General features: G+C 49.4%; 1 protein-coding gene across 1 annotated transcript in view; it reads left to right on the top strand.

Annotated features, from left to right (window-relative positions):
* Nucleotides 1–14,588, top strand: part of LOC141754340 (homeobox protein MOX-2-like) — a 258,572-nt gene that overhangs the window by 197,320 nt on the left and 46,664 nt on the right. The gene's annotated exons all lie outside the window — the stretch shown is intronic.

Here is a 14,588-nt window from a genome sequence, read left to right as displayed (position 1 = left end):
GAAATACCTCAGAATGCCACAGTTTGATGGACTGTAAGTCTGGTCTGTTTCTTATAATGTGGCTTCTAAAGTGAAGAAAACACTGGAAAGAATAGAAAGAAAACTTTCATGTCCCGGATCAATATCGTTGATATGCTCTGAAATAAAAGGAGGCTGAGCTATAACGCTAATAGAAGACATGACAAAGGTAAAATGCTTTTGTATTTTCCTATCTGACACACAACTGCTCAAATTACAGAGCAGACAAAGGTCAGATATTAGTCATAGGAATAAAACGACCTGTCAGTTAGTGGCTTTGAGATTGACTTCAGTCGATGTGTCAAAATGTTTTCAAGGGTCCTTTGATTCTTCTTCTTCTTCTTCTTCTTCTTCTCCTTTTTCTTCAAAATACACTTGATAGTAACAGGTTTCAATATTTAATTCATCTTTCTGTTATATGCCACCTTGCAGCTGTTGCTGTCATTAAGAGAGCGGAGCGCCGCTGTGATCTCACATCTATTTGACACCATTGGAGTTTACAGTGACAGACAGGTGATGTTAATAGAGGCGGTCTGAGGAACTGGTTTGAATATTGATAATACCCATACTTAATAATGAGTATGACGTGTTTCATTAAGAAAGCTGAAAATCACTGCCATTCTCAGAAAAAAATAACTAGAAAAACCGAAAATGACTGGTATTTTTTCCGTTAAGTTTACGGAAATTTTTTTCAACGCTAAAACGTAAACTTCTATAGATTTACAGGATGTCCTCCGTACCATTCACAGACACTTCTGTTAATCCTAAAACATAAATTTCTGTAGCTTTACATTATCTCCTCCGTACCGAGCTAAATAACAGGCCCAACCTTTACATTCTGGAGGGAAAACAGACGCTACCGCTGCATTTATACGTTACCTGTCGGTCTCTGCGCGCCGCCTGAGGCTAAAACTGGAGCTAACTCTACCTGACGTCCACTGAAGTCTAAAATATAAGCATTGGTAAAATGTAAACTACAATATAAAACTTACATTAGTCTCAAAATGAGTCAGCAAAATATTCCTGCGTATCTGGTAACGTTAACGGGCGACAACAGCTGAACTAAACAACAAAACACCTTTCCAACTAAAACGATGCTGAGATAACGTTAAACATAAATCACTCTGGTTAGAAATTAATTGTTGATTTTTTACCACAGAAGTGAGAGAACGGTTTCTCCACATCTCCAAATCCGAAATTTGAGGTTCCCACAATGCTATGCATATTTAAAAAATAGGGGTAGAACGCCTGTGAAAAATCAAGACAGAAAATTCTTTCATATTAACACGGTACATTGGCCCGTATTTTTACGGACTTTTCCTAGAGTGTAGTTTACAAAGAAGTACTTACAATTAGACATATTAGAAGTACAAAGACTAGAGAGTAGATGACTGGAGAACATGGATTGTAAAAAACCCCAAAACATGTTTTATTTTTTTCTCCGATGAAAGGATGTCATGTTTTATAAAGTTGATCCAAACGGCACAGAAACAATGAAATGAATGACGATAAAAGGGAAAGTAGAGCAGAGTCACGTTACACATTTGATTTATGTCTGTTAAGTGTCCGTTGTGAAGGACGTTCTGGTAAGTGTGTTTTTCAGGTTATAGCATCAGACGGATCATTTCATATATTTCACAGCAAAAGGCCTTCTTCATTCTTCTTCACTTTTCAGGAGTGACAAATGCCTGGAATGGTTGAGATTTCTGTTCACTAAACACTGCTGCTGACTTCAAAGGCAAAAAAAGTACTTTCTGAAAAAATATGCTTGAATTCATAACTTAAACCAGAGGTCAGAGGTCAGAGGTCAGAGGTCAGCAACCTGCGTCTCTTCAGCTCCTCTCCAGTGGCTCCCTGTGGACTTTTAAAAATGGAAATGAATAACTGTTTTTTGTTTACAGTTTCATTTTTATGCACTTTTTTTCTCGTAATATTACGACTTTTTTTCTTCTCAAGTTATGATTTTATTCTCGTAATACTCTGACTTTATTCTGTAAATCTCATCAATCTGTAAATCTGTGTTTTCCCTCAATGTGGCCCTAATACTCCGTAGTACATTGTCTCTTTGGCCCTCACTGCATTAGACTGATATACTATATACTGAGACTATAAACTGTGTTACCTTCATCACAATGATCACATGTTATTTTATTGCTGGCTCTTTTGATAGTAAAGGCTGACCCCTGACTTAAACCACACGTTTTCACACGTGTAGGATATACTGTAACTGTCAGGAGGACGCTCCTTTATGTTGAAAAACAGCCTTTCATTTCTATCTGAACTGTCTCGGCGGTGGGGTGAGAGGTTATGAGATAGAACAAACGCGATACTAACTGACACCGCGGAGGATGCCTGTCCTGTAACCCTATTCCATCACCTGGCCTGTAATGCCTATAATTGGATTTCTCCTGGGGATGGACAGAGCACAGGGGAGACGGGGTGACTATGTCAGTTGTTCCCCTCTCTGGCCCCGTTTGGTTATTAATAAACATCTTTTGGCTGACATTGTCCAGAGGATTAGAATAAGAGGCTAGCCGTGCTCACAAACTACCAGACAACATGAAGAAAAGAGAAGAAAAGGAAACAGGATTATGAGTGAAGTTTGTTTGTAGATGAACTCTGTGACATTCTGGTGAGGTACATTCGTTTTGCCATCGAACCAACGATCGGATGAGGAGGTTGATATCAGTTTCCACTGTGTGTGTGTGTGTGTGTGTGTGTGTGTGTCGGCGGGTTGACGTGTTGGACAGTGGCCTTTTCTATTATGGGGTGTGACCAGTGTGGCCTTACGGTGCTCATATACTGTATATGGTGACGGGCTTCAGGGGGGGAAAGGCTATCTATAAATCTAGGAGTTGTTCAGCAGTTGTTGTTAGAAAGTGTGAAATAGTTCATTTTCATTCACATTTTAATTCAAGAGACATAAATATAACAAAATAAGGACGAAATGAATATATTTATATATTTATTTATTAAAGAACCATGACTGAAGAAAGAAACACTCTTTTACTAAATTACTAAAGTCATATTTTCAAAGGCCTTGGAAGGAGGTTATGTTTTCACCGGCGTTGGTTTGTTTGTCTGTCTGTTAGCAGGATTACTCCAAAAGTCCACGATGGATTCGAAAGACATTTTTTGGAGGGGTGGAGTGTGGCACAAAGAACAGTCCATTAGATTTTGGTGGCGATTCAGATCATGATCCGGATTCAGGAATATTTTTAAGGATTCGGATCAGCCTGAGCATTAAGACCACAGAGTATAACACATGCACAGTGTACCGGATGACGCGTGGCACCGCCTCCTTCTGAGAGCAGAGAGATATGTGTGTGGATGTGTGTGTGGAGCTGCTGTCCGTCCGCAGTGAGAAGGAACAAAGCGGTAGATGACTGGATGAGAGTCAACGTAGTGTAACGTTCTACAGACATCACAAGGCTGCTGAATGAGAGAGACATCCGCCGATCCGTTACACGGAAACACACCGTGTTAATAAGAAGCCGACCACCTCACAGTACCGCCAGCTGGGAGCTGGGATCTGGTTTTAAAGTCACGTACCTCGGCGGAGGTCTGCGCTCTCCGACTGACATTCTAGTTAGAGTTGAAATGTATTGCTGGGTAAAAAAAATGTTTTCATGTCATTGAGTGAACCAATAACCGCCAATATAAAATCAATACAAAATCAAATGTGCAAGTGTGAAACGTGTTTCAACAGTTCAGAATACTGCTGCAACAATTTGACATGACACCAATCTCAGCTTCCCTTCACCTCACTGCTGGAGGGTCGCAGGTTAGAATCTGGCTCGGGGCCCTTCTGTGTGGAGTTTGCATGTTCTCCCCGTGTTAGCGTGGGTTTACTCCGGGTTCTCCGGTTTCCTCCCACAGTCCAAAGACATGCAGGTTCATTGTTGACTCTGAATTAGCCGTAGGTGTGAATGGTTGTCTGTCTCTATGTGTCAGCCCTGTGATAGTCTGGCGACCTGTCCAGAGTGTACCCCGCTTTCACCCAATGTCAGCTGGGATCGGCTCCAAGAGGGTTGCAGCCGATCCCAGCTGGCATCAGGCTTCAGGGTACACCCTGGACGGGTCGCCAGTCCGTCACATATAGTCAGACAACCAGTCCAAGGTTGTAATAGTTTGGACTTTTCAGTTTCATTTTAGTTTTAGTTAGTTTTGTGTTTGCCATAGCTTTGTTTCAGTTCTTCAGAAAGGTTTAGTTCTAGTCTCAGAAGTATGTAGGGACATATACATACAGAGTTCATGGTTGGAGAACTGTGAAGGAATGGTCATAATGTTTAACGTTTAATCTTCATGCTACTTTAGTGTCGGATGTGAAGTAACTGCGGCACAGCGCCGTCTCTTGGAATATAAAGTCCGTTGAGTTTCTGTGGGTCAATGTATTTTTTGAAAAAATAAATAAATAAATAAATAATATATATATACATATATATATATATATACATATATATATATATATATGTATATATATATATATATATATATATGATGAATTTAACAAAAAGCGAGCTTTTAATCTCTTAAGCTGAAGAAAACAAAACCTCTCCAGACATGAGGAAAAAACAAAGTACAAATGAAATACACCAAAAACTAAACTGCGAACAAAAATTAAAGTACAAATCAGAAGACACGAGGATCCCAGGCAGGAGGAACAGAGGGAACAGAAGGAACAGGAGGAACAGAGGGAACAGAGGGAACAGAGGGAACAGGAGGAACAGAGGGAACAGAGGGAACAGAGGGAACAGAGGGAACAGAGGGAACAGAGGGAACAGAAGGAACAGGAGGAACAGAGGGAACAGAGGGAACAGAGGGAACAGGAGGAACAGGAGGAACAGAGGGAACAGAAGGAACAGAGGGAACAGAGGGAACAGAGGGAACAGAGGGAACAGAAGGAACAGGAGGAACAGGAGGAACAGAGGGAACAGAAGGAACAGGAGGAACAGGAGGAACAGAGGGAACAGAAGGAACAGGAGGAACAGGAGGAACAGGAGGAACAGAGGGAACAGAGGGAACAGAGGGAACAGGAGGAACAGGAGGAACAGAAGGAACAGGAGGAACAGAGGGAACAGAGGGAACAGAGGGAACAGGAGGAACAGAGGGAACAGAGGGAACAGAGGGAACAGGAGGAACAGAGGGAACAGAGGGAACAGGAGGAACAGAGGGAACAGGAGGAACAGGAGGAACAGGAGGAACAGGAGGAACAGAGGGAACAGAAGGAACAGGAGGAACAGAGGGAACAGAGGGAACAGGAGGAACAGAGGGAACAGGAGGAACAGAGGGGAACAGGAGGAACAGAGGGAACAGAGGGAACAGGAGGAACAGGAGGAACAGGAGGAACAGAGGGAACAGAGGGAACAGAGGGAACAGGAGGAACAGAGGGAACAGAAGGAACAGGAGGAACAGGAGGAACAGGAGGAACAGAGGGAACAGAGGGAACAGAGGGAACAGGAGGAACAGGAGGAACAGGAGGAACAGAGGGAACAGGAGGAACAGGAGGAACAGAGGGAACAGGAGGAACAGGAGGAACAGAGGGAACAGGAGGAACAGGAGGAACAGGAGGAACAGAGGGAACAGGAGGAACAGAGGGAACAGAGGGAACAGAGGGAACAGGAGGAACAGAGGGAACAGAGGGAACAGGAGGAACAGAGGGAACAGGAGGAACAGGAGGAACAGAGGGAACAGAGGGAACAGAGGGAACAGAAGGAACAGGAGGAACAGGAGGAACAGAGGGAACAGAAGGAACAGGAGGAACAGGAGGAACAGGAGGAACAGAGGGAACAGAGGGAACAGAGGGAACAGGAGGAACAGGAGGAACAGAAGGAACAGGAGGAACAGGAGGAACAGAGGGAACAGAGGGAACAGGAGGAACAGAGGGAACAGAGGGAACAGAGGGAACAGGAGGAACAGAGGGAACAGAGGGAACAGGAGGAACAGAGGGAACAGGAGGAACAGGAGGAACAGGAGGAACAGGAGGAACAGAGGGAACAGAAGGAACAGGAGGAACAGAGGGAACAGAGGGAACAGGAGGAACAGAGGGAACAGGAGGAACAGAGGGGAACAGGAGGAACAGAGGGAACAGGAGGAACAGGAGGAACAGGAGGAACAGGAGGAACAGAAGGAACAGGAGGAACAGAGGGAACAGAGGGAACAGAGGGAACAGGAGGAACAGAGGGAACAGAGGGAACAGGAGGAACAGAGGGAACAGAAGGAACAGAGGGAACAGAAGGAACAGGAGGAACAGGAGGAACAGGAGGAACAGAGGGAACAGGAGGAACAGAGGGAACAGAGGGAACAGGAGGAACAGAGGGAACAGAGGGAACAGAGGGAACAGGAGGAACAGAGGGAACAGAGGGAACAGGAGGAACAGAGGGAACAGGAGGAACAGGAGGAACAGGAGGAACAGGAGGAACAGAGGGAACAGAGGGAACAGGAGGAACAGAGGGAACAGGAGGAACAGAGGGAACAGGAGGAACAGAGGGAACAGGAGGAACAGAGGGAACAGGAGGAACAGGAGGAACAGGAGGAACAGAGGGAACAGGAGGAACAGAGGGAACAGAGGGAACAGGAGGAACAGGAGGAACAGAGGGAACAGAGGGAACAGAGGGAACAGGAGGAACAGGAGGAACAGAGGGAACAGGAGGAACAGAGGGAACAGAGGGAACAGGAGGAACAGGAGGAACAGAGGGAACAGGAGGAACAGGAGGAACAGAGGGAACAGGAGGAACAGGAGGAACAGAGGGAACAGGAGGAACAGGAGGAACAGGAGGAACAGAGGGAACAGGAGGAACAGAGGGAACAGAGGGAACAGGAGGAACAGGAGGAACAGAGGGAACAGAGGGAACAGAGGGAACAGGAGGAACAGGAGGAACAGAGGGAACAGAGGGAACAGAGGGAACAGAGGGAACAGGAGGAACAGAGGGAACAGAGGGAACAGGAGGAACAGAGGGAACAGGAGGAACAGAAGGAACAGAGGGAACAGAGGGAACAGAAGGAACAGAGGGAACAGAGGGAACAGGAGGAACAGAGGGAACAGAGGGAACAGAGGGAACAGGAGGAACAGAGGGAACAGGAGGAACAGGAGGAACAGGAGGAACAGAGGGAACAGAAGGAACAGGAGGAACAGAGGGAACAGAGGGAACAGGAGGAACAGAGGGAACAGGAGGAACAGAGGGAACAGGAGGAACAGGAGGAACAGGAGGAACAGAGGGAACAGGAGGAACAGGAGGAACAGAGGGAACAGAGGGAACAGAGGGAACAGAGGGAACAGGAGGAACAGGAGGAACAGAGGGAACAGAAGGAACAGAGGGAACAGAGGGAACAGAGGGAACAGAGGGAACAGGAGGAACAGGAGGAACAGAGGGAACAGGAGGAACAGAGGGAACAGAAGGAACAGAGGGAACAGAGGGAACAGAGGGAACAGAGGGAACAGAAGGAACAGAGGGAACAGAGGGAACAGGAGGAACAGGAGGAACAGAGGGAACAGAGGGAACAGAGGGAACAGGAGGAACAGGAGGAACAGAGGGAACAGAAGGAACAGAGGGAACAGAGGGAACAGAGGGAACAGAAGGAACAGGAGGAACAGGAGGAACAGGAGGAACAGAGGGAACAGAGGGAACAGGAGGAACAGAGGGAACAGGAGGAACAGGAGGAACAGGAGGAACAGAGGGAACAGAGGGAACAGGAGGAACAGAGGGAACAGAGGGAACAGGAGGAACAGGAGGAACAGGAGGAACAGAGGGAACAGAGGGAACAGGAGGAACAGAGGGAACAGAGGGAACAGAGGGAACAGGAGGAACAGAGGGAACAGGAGGAACAGGAGGAACAGGAGGAACAGAGGGAACAGAAGGAACAGGAGGAACAGAGGGAACAGAGGGAACAGGAGGAACAGGAGGAACAGAGGGAACAGGAGGAACAGAGGGAACAGGAGGAACAGAGGGAACAGAAGGAACAGGAGGAACAGAGGGAACAGAGGGAACAGGAGGAACAGAGGGAACAGGAGGAACAGAGGGAACAGGAGGAACAGGAGGAACAGAGGGAACAGGAGGAACAGAGGGAACAGAAGGAACAGGAGGAACAGAGGGAACAGAGGGAACAGGAGGAACAGGAGGAACAGAGGGAACAGAAGGAACAGAGGGAACAGAGGGAACAGAAGGAACAGGAGGAACAGGAGGAACAGGAGGAACAGAGGGAACAGGAGGAACAGAGGGAACAGGAGGAACAGAGGGAACAGGAGGAACAGAGGGAACAGAGGGAACAGAGGGAACAGAGGGAACAGAAGGAACAGAGGGAACAGAGGGAACAGAGGGAACAGAAGGAACAGGAGGAACAGGAGGAACAGGAGGAACAGAGGGAACAGAGGGAACAGGAGGAACAGAGGGAACAGGAGGAACAGGAGGAACAGGAGGAACAGAGGGAACAGAGGGAACAGGAGGAACAGAGGGAACAGAGGGAACAGGAGGAACAGAGGGAACAGAGGGAACAGAAGGAACAGAGGGAACAGAGGGAACAGGAGGAACAGAGGGAACAGAAGGAACAGAGGGAACAGAGGGAACAGGAGGAACAGAGGGAACAGGAGGAACAGAGGGAACAGGAGGAACAGAGGGAACAGAAGGAACAGGAGGAACAGAGGGAACAGAGGGAACAGGAGGAACAGAGGGAACAGGAGGAACAGAGGGAACAGGAGGAACAGAGGGAACAGAAGGAACAGGAGGAACAGAGGGAACAGAGGGAACAGGAGGAACAGGAGGAACAGAGGGAACAGGAGGAACAGAGGGAACAGAGGGAACAGAGGGAACAGAGGGAACAGGAGGAACAGAGGGAACAGAGGGAACAGGAGGAACAGAGGGAACAGAAGGAACAGGAGGAACAGGAGGAACAGGAGGAACAGGAGGAACAGAGGGAACAGGAGGAACAGAGGGAACAGGAGGAACAGGAGGAACAGAGGGAACAGAGGGAACAGGAGGAACAGAGGGAACAGAAGGAACAGGAGGAACAGAGGGAACAGGAGGAACAGAGGGAACAGGAGGAACAGAGGGAACAGGAGGAACAGAGGGAACAGAAGGAACAGGAGGAACAGAGGGAACAGAGGGAACAGGAGGAACAGGAGGAACAGAGGGAACAGGAGGAACAGAGGGAACAGAGGGAACAGAGGGAACAGGAGGAACAGGAGGAACAGAAGGAACAGAGGGAACAGAGGGAACAGAAGGAACAGAGGGAACAGAGGGAACAGGAGGAACAGAGGGAACAGAGGGAACAGAGGGAACAGAGGGAACAGGAGGAACAGAGGGAACAGGAGGAACAGAGGGAACAGGAGGAACAGGAGGAACAGGAGGAACAGAGGGAACAGAAGGAACAGGAGGAACAGAGGGAACAGAGGGAACAGGAGGAACAGAGGGAACAGGAGGAACAGAGGGAACAGGAGGAACAGAGGGAACACGAGGAACAGGAGGAACAGGAGGAACAGGAGGAACAGAGGGAACAGAAGGAACAGAGGGAACAGAGGGAACAGAGGGAACAGAGGGAACAGGAGGAACAGGAGGAACAGAAGGAACAGAGGGAACAGAGGGAACAGAGGGAACAGAAGGAACAGGAGGAACAGGAGGAACAGGAGGAACAGGAGGAACAGAGGGAACAGGAGGAACAGAGGGAACAGGAGGAACAGAGGGAACAGAGGGAACAGAGGGAACAGGAGGAACAGAGGGAACAGAGGGAACAGGAGGAACAGAGGGAACAGAGGGAACAGAGGGAACAGGAGGAACAGAAGGAACAGAGGGAACAGAGGGAACAGAAGGAACAGAGGGAACAGAGGGAACAGGAGGAACAGAGGGAACAGAGGGAACAGAGGGAACAGAAGGAACAGGAGGAACAGAGGGAACAGAGGGAACAGGAGGAACAGAGGGAACAGAGGGAACAGGAGGAACAGAAGGAACAGAGGGAACAGAGGGAACAGAGGGAACAGAGGGAACAGAAGGAACAGGAGGAACAGGAGGAACAGGAGGAACAGAGGGAACAGGAGGAACAGAGGGAACAGGAGGAACAGGAGGAACAGAGGGAACAGAGGGAACAGGAGGAACAGAGGGAACAGAAGGAACAGGAGGAACAGGAGGAACAGAGGGAACAGGAGGAACAGAGGGAACAGGAGGAACAGAGGGAACAGGAGGAACAGAGGGAACAGAAGGAACAGGAGGAACAGAGGGAACAGAGGGAACAGGAGGAACAGGAGGAACAGAGGGAACAGGAGGAACAGAGGGAACAGAGGGAACAGAGGGAACAGGAGGAACAGGAGGAACAGAAGGAACAGAGGGAACAGAGGGAACAGAAGGAACAGAGGGAACAGAGGGAACAGGAGGAACAGAGGGAACAGAGGGAACAGAGGGAACAGAGGGAACAGGAGGAACAGAGGGAACAGGAGGAACAGAGGGAACAGGAGGAACAGGAGGAACAGGAGGAACAGAGGGAACAGAAGGAACAGGAGGAACAGAGGGAACAGAGGGAACAGGAGGAACAGAGGGAACAGGAGGAACAGAGGGAACAGGAGGAACAGAGGGAACACGAGGAACAGGAGGAACAGGAGGAACAGGAGGAACAGAGGGAACAGAAGGAACAGAGGGAACAGAGGGAACAGAGGGAACAGAGGGAACAGGAGGAACAGGAGGAACAGAAGGAACAGAGGGAACAGAGGGAACAGAGGGAACAGAAGGAACAGGAGGAACAGGAGGAACAGGAGGAACAGGAGGAACAGAGGGAACAGGAGGAACAGAGGGAACAGGAGGAACAGAGGGAACAGAGGGAACAGAGGGAACAGGAGGAACAGAGGGAACAGAGGGAACAGGAGGAACAGAGGGAACAGAGGGAACAGAGGGAACAGGAGGAACAGAAGGAACAGAGGGAACAGAGGGAACAGAGGGAACAGAGGGAACAGAAGGAACAGAGGGAACAGAGGGAACAGGAGGAACAGAGGGAACAGAAGGAACAGAGGGAACAGAGGGAACAGGAGGAACAGAGGGAACAGGAGGAACAGAGGGAACAGGAGGAACAGGAGGAACAGGAGGAACAGAGGGAACAGAAGGAACAGGAGGAACAGAGGGAACAGAGGGAACAGGAGGAACAGAGGGAACAGAAGGAACAGAGGGAACAGAGGGAACAGGAGGGAACAGAAGGAACAGGAGGAACAGAGGGAACAGAGGGAACAGAGGGAACAGAGGGAACAGAGGGAACAGGAGGAACAGAGGGAACAGAAGGAACAGGAGGAACAGAGGGAACAGGAGGAACAGAGGGAACAGGAGGAACAGAGGGAACAGAAGGAACAGGAGGAACAGAGGGAACAGGAGGAACAGGAGGAACAGAGGGAACAGGAGGAACAGAGGGAACAGAGGGAACAGGAGGAACAGGAGGAACAGAAGGAACAGAGGGAACAGAGGGAACAGAGGGAACAGGAGGAACAGGAGGAACAGAGGGAACAGAGGGAACAGAGGGAACAGGAGGAACAGGAGGAACAGAGGGAACAGAGGGAACAGGAGGAACAGGAGGAACAGGAGGAACAGGAGGAACAGGAGGAACAGGAGGAACAGAGGGAACAGGAGGAACAGAAGGAACAGGAGGAACAGAGGCAACAGAAGGAACAGGAGGAACAGGAGGAACAGGAGGAACAGAGGGAACAGAGGGAACAGGAGGAACAGGAGGAACAGGAGGAACAGAGGGAACAGGAGGAACAGAAGGAACAGGAGGAACAGAGGCAACAGAAGGAACAGGAGGAACAGGAGGAACAGGAGGAACAGAGGGAACAGAGGGAACAGAGGGATCAGAAGGAACAGAGGGAACAGGAGGAACAGGAGGAACAGGAGGAACAGAGGGAACAGAGGGAACAGGAGGAACAGGAGGAACAGGAGGAACAGAGGGAACAGAGGGAACAGAGGGAACAGAGGGAACAGAGGGAACAGGAGGAACAGGAGGAACAGGAGGAACAGGAGGAACAGAGGGAACAGAGGGAACAGGAGGAACAGGAGGAACAGGAGGAACAGGAGGAACAGAGGGAACAGGAGGAACAGAAGGAACAGGAGGAACAGAGGCAACAGAAGGAACAGGAGGAACAGGAGGAACAGGAGGAACAGAGGGAACAGAGGGAACAGAGGGAACAGGAGGAACAGGAGGAACAGAGGGAACAGAGGGAACAGGAGGAACAGAGGGAACAGGAGGAACAGGAGGAACAGAGGGAACAGGAGGAACAGAAGGAACAGGAGGAACAGGAGGAACAGAGGGAACAGGAGGAACAGGAGGAACAGGAGGAACAGAGGGAACAGGAGGAACAGAAGGAACAGAGGGAACAGGAGGAACAGAGGGAACAGGAGGAACAGAGGGAACAGGAGGAACAGGAGGAACAGGAGGAACAGGAGGAACAGAGGGAACAGGAGGAACAGGAGGAACAGAGGGAACAGGAGGAACAGAGGGAACAGGAGGAACAGAGGGAACAGGAGGAACAGAGGGAACAGGAGGAACAGGAGGAACAGGAGGAACAGAGGGAACAGGAGGAACAGAGGGAACAGGAGGAACAGAGGGAACAGGAGGAACAGAGGGAACAGGAAGAACAGGAGGAACAGGAGGAACAGGAGGAACAGAGGGAACAGGAGGAACAGGAGGAACAGGAGGAACAGAGGGAACAGGAGGAACAGAGGGAACAGAGGGAACAGGAGGAACAGGAGGAACAGAGGGAACAGGAGGAACAGGAGGAACAGGAGGAACAGGAGGAACAGGAGGAACAGAGGGAACAGGAGGAACAGGAGGAACAGAGGGAACAGGAGGAACAGGAGGAACAGAGGGAACAGAGGGAACAGAGGGAACAGGAGGAACAGGAGGAACAGGAGGAACAGGAGGAACAGGAGGAACAGAGGGAACAGAGGGAACAGGAGGAACAGGAGGAACAGAGGGAACAGAGGGAACAGAGGGAACAGGAGGAACAGAAGGAACAGGAGGAACAGGAGGAACAGAGGGAACAGAGGGAACAGGAGGAACAGGAGGAACAGGAGGAACAGGAGGAACAGAGGGAACAGGAGGAACAGGAGGAACAGAGGGAACAGAGGGAACAGGAGGAACAGGAGGAACAGGAGGAACAGAGGGAACAGAGGGAACAGGAGGAACAGGAGGAACAGAGGGAACAGGAGGAACAGGAGGAACAGAGGGAACAGAGGGAACAGAGGGAACAGGAGGAACAGAAGGAACAGGAGGAACAGGAGGAACAGAGGGAACAGAGGGAACAGGAGGAACAGAGGGAACAGGAGGAACAGGAGGAACAGGAGGAACAGAGGGAACAGGAGGAACAGGAGGAACAGAGGGAACAGAGGGAACAGGAGGAACAGGAGGAACAGGAGGAACAGAAGGAACAGGAGGAACAGAGGGAACAGAGGGAACAGGAGGAACAGGAGGAACAGGAGGAACAGAGGGAACAGAGGGAACAGGAGGAACAGGAGGAACAGAGGGAACAGGAGGAACAGGAGGAACAGAGGGAACAGAGGGAACAGGAGGAACAGGAGGAACAGAGGGAACAGAGGGAACAGGAGGAACAGGAGGAACAGAGGGAACAGGAGGAACAGGAGGAACAGAGGGAACAGGAGGAACAGGAGGAACAGAGGGAACAGAGGGAACAGGAGGAACAGGAGGAACAGAGGGAACAGGAGGAACAGGAGGAACAGGAGGAACAGGAGGAACAGAGGGAACAGGAGGAACAGGAGGAACAGGAGGAACAGAGGGAACAGGAGGAACAGGAGGAACAGAGGGAACAGAGGGAACAGGAGGAACAGGAGGAACAGGAGGAACAGGAGGAACAGAGGGAACAGAGGGAACAGGAGGAACAGAGGGAACAGGAGGAACAGGAGGAACAGGAGGAACAGGAGGAACAGGAGGAACAGAGGGAACAGGAGGAACAGAAGGAACAGGAGGAACAGAGGCAACAGAAGGAACAGGAGGAACAGGAGGAACAGGAGGAACAGAGGGAACAGAAGGAACATGGTAGAACACGGCAGGAGCGACGACGAACTGACAAAGACAGAGGGGAACACACAGGCTTAAATCCACTCAAGGGTGATTAGACACAGGTGGAACAAATCAGGGCGGGGCAGACAATCAAAAAAGACGGGAAAACAAACAAAGGCAGGAAGTAAAACCAGACAAGACACAGGAGGAGTGAATTTCAAAACAAAACAGGAAACACTGGAATGAATAAATATAAAAGAACCCAAATCCAAAACAAACCAACATCACAATAACTGTCTTGTGTTCCTCCTTTTAGTGGTTTATTAGTTCTGTTATTGTGATGTTGGTTTGTTTTGGATTTGAACTTATAACAAGAAGAAAAAGTCCAATGTCCTCTGGCACAGCCAGACCATGACATATACAGGTAGTGATATATTACATATATATATAAAACACGGTGAACGCGGTGAACACGGACCCATTTAAAGGCACCAAATGTCCCTGTGATGTGTATTACCAGATAATAACTGTATGTATCAGTCAGTTCTTTATGACGGCGTTGTCTTCAGTCTCAACTAGGAAATGCATGCTTT

This window comes from Sebastes fasciatus, chromosome 17 (genome assembly GCF_043250625.1).
Source record: "Sebastes fasciatus isolate fSebFas1 chromosome 17, fSebFas1.pri, whole genome shotgun sequence".
NCBI lineage: Eukaryota > Metazoa > Chordata > Actinopteri > Perciformes > Sebastidae > Sebastes > Sebastes fasciatus.
Note: the sequence above shows the minus strand (reverse complement) of the source record. Positions and strands in the feature narration are given on the sequence as shown.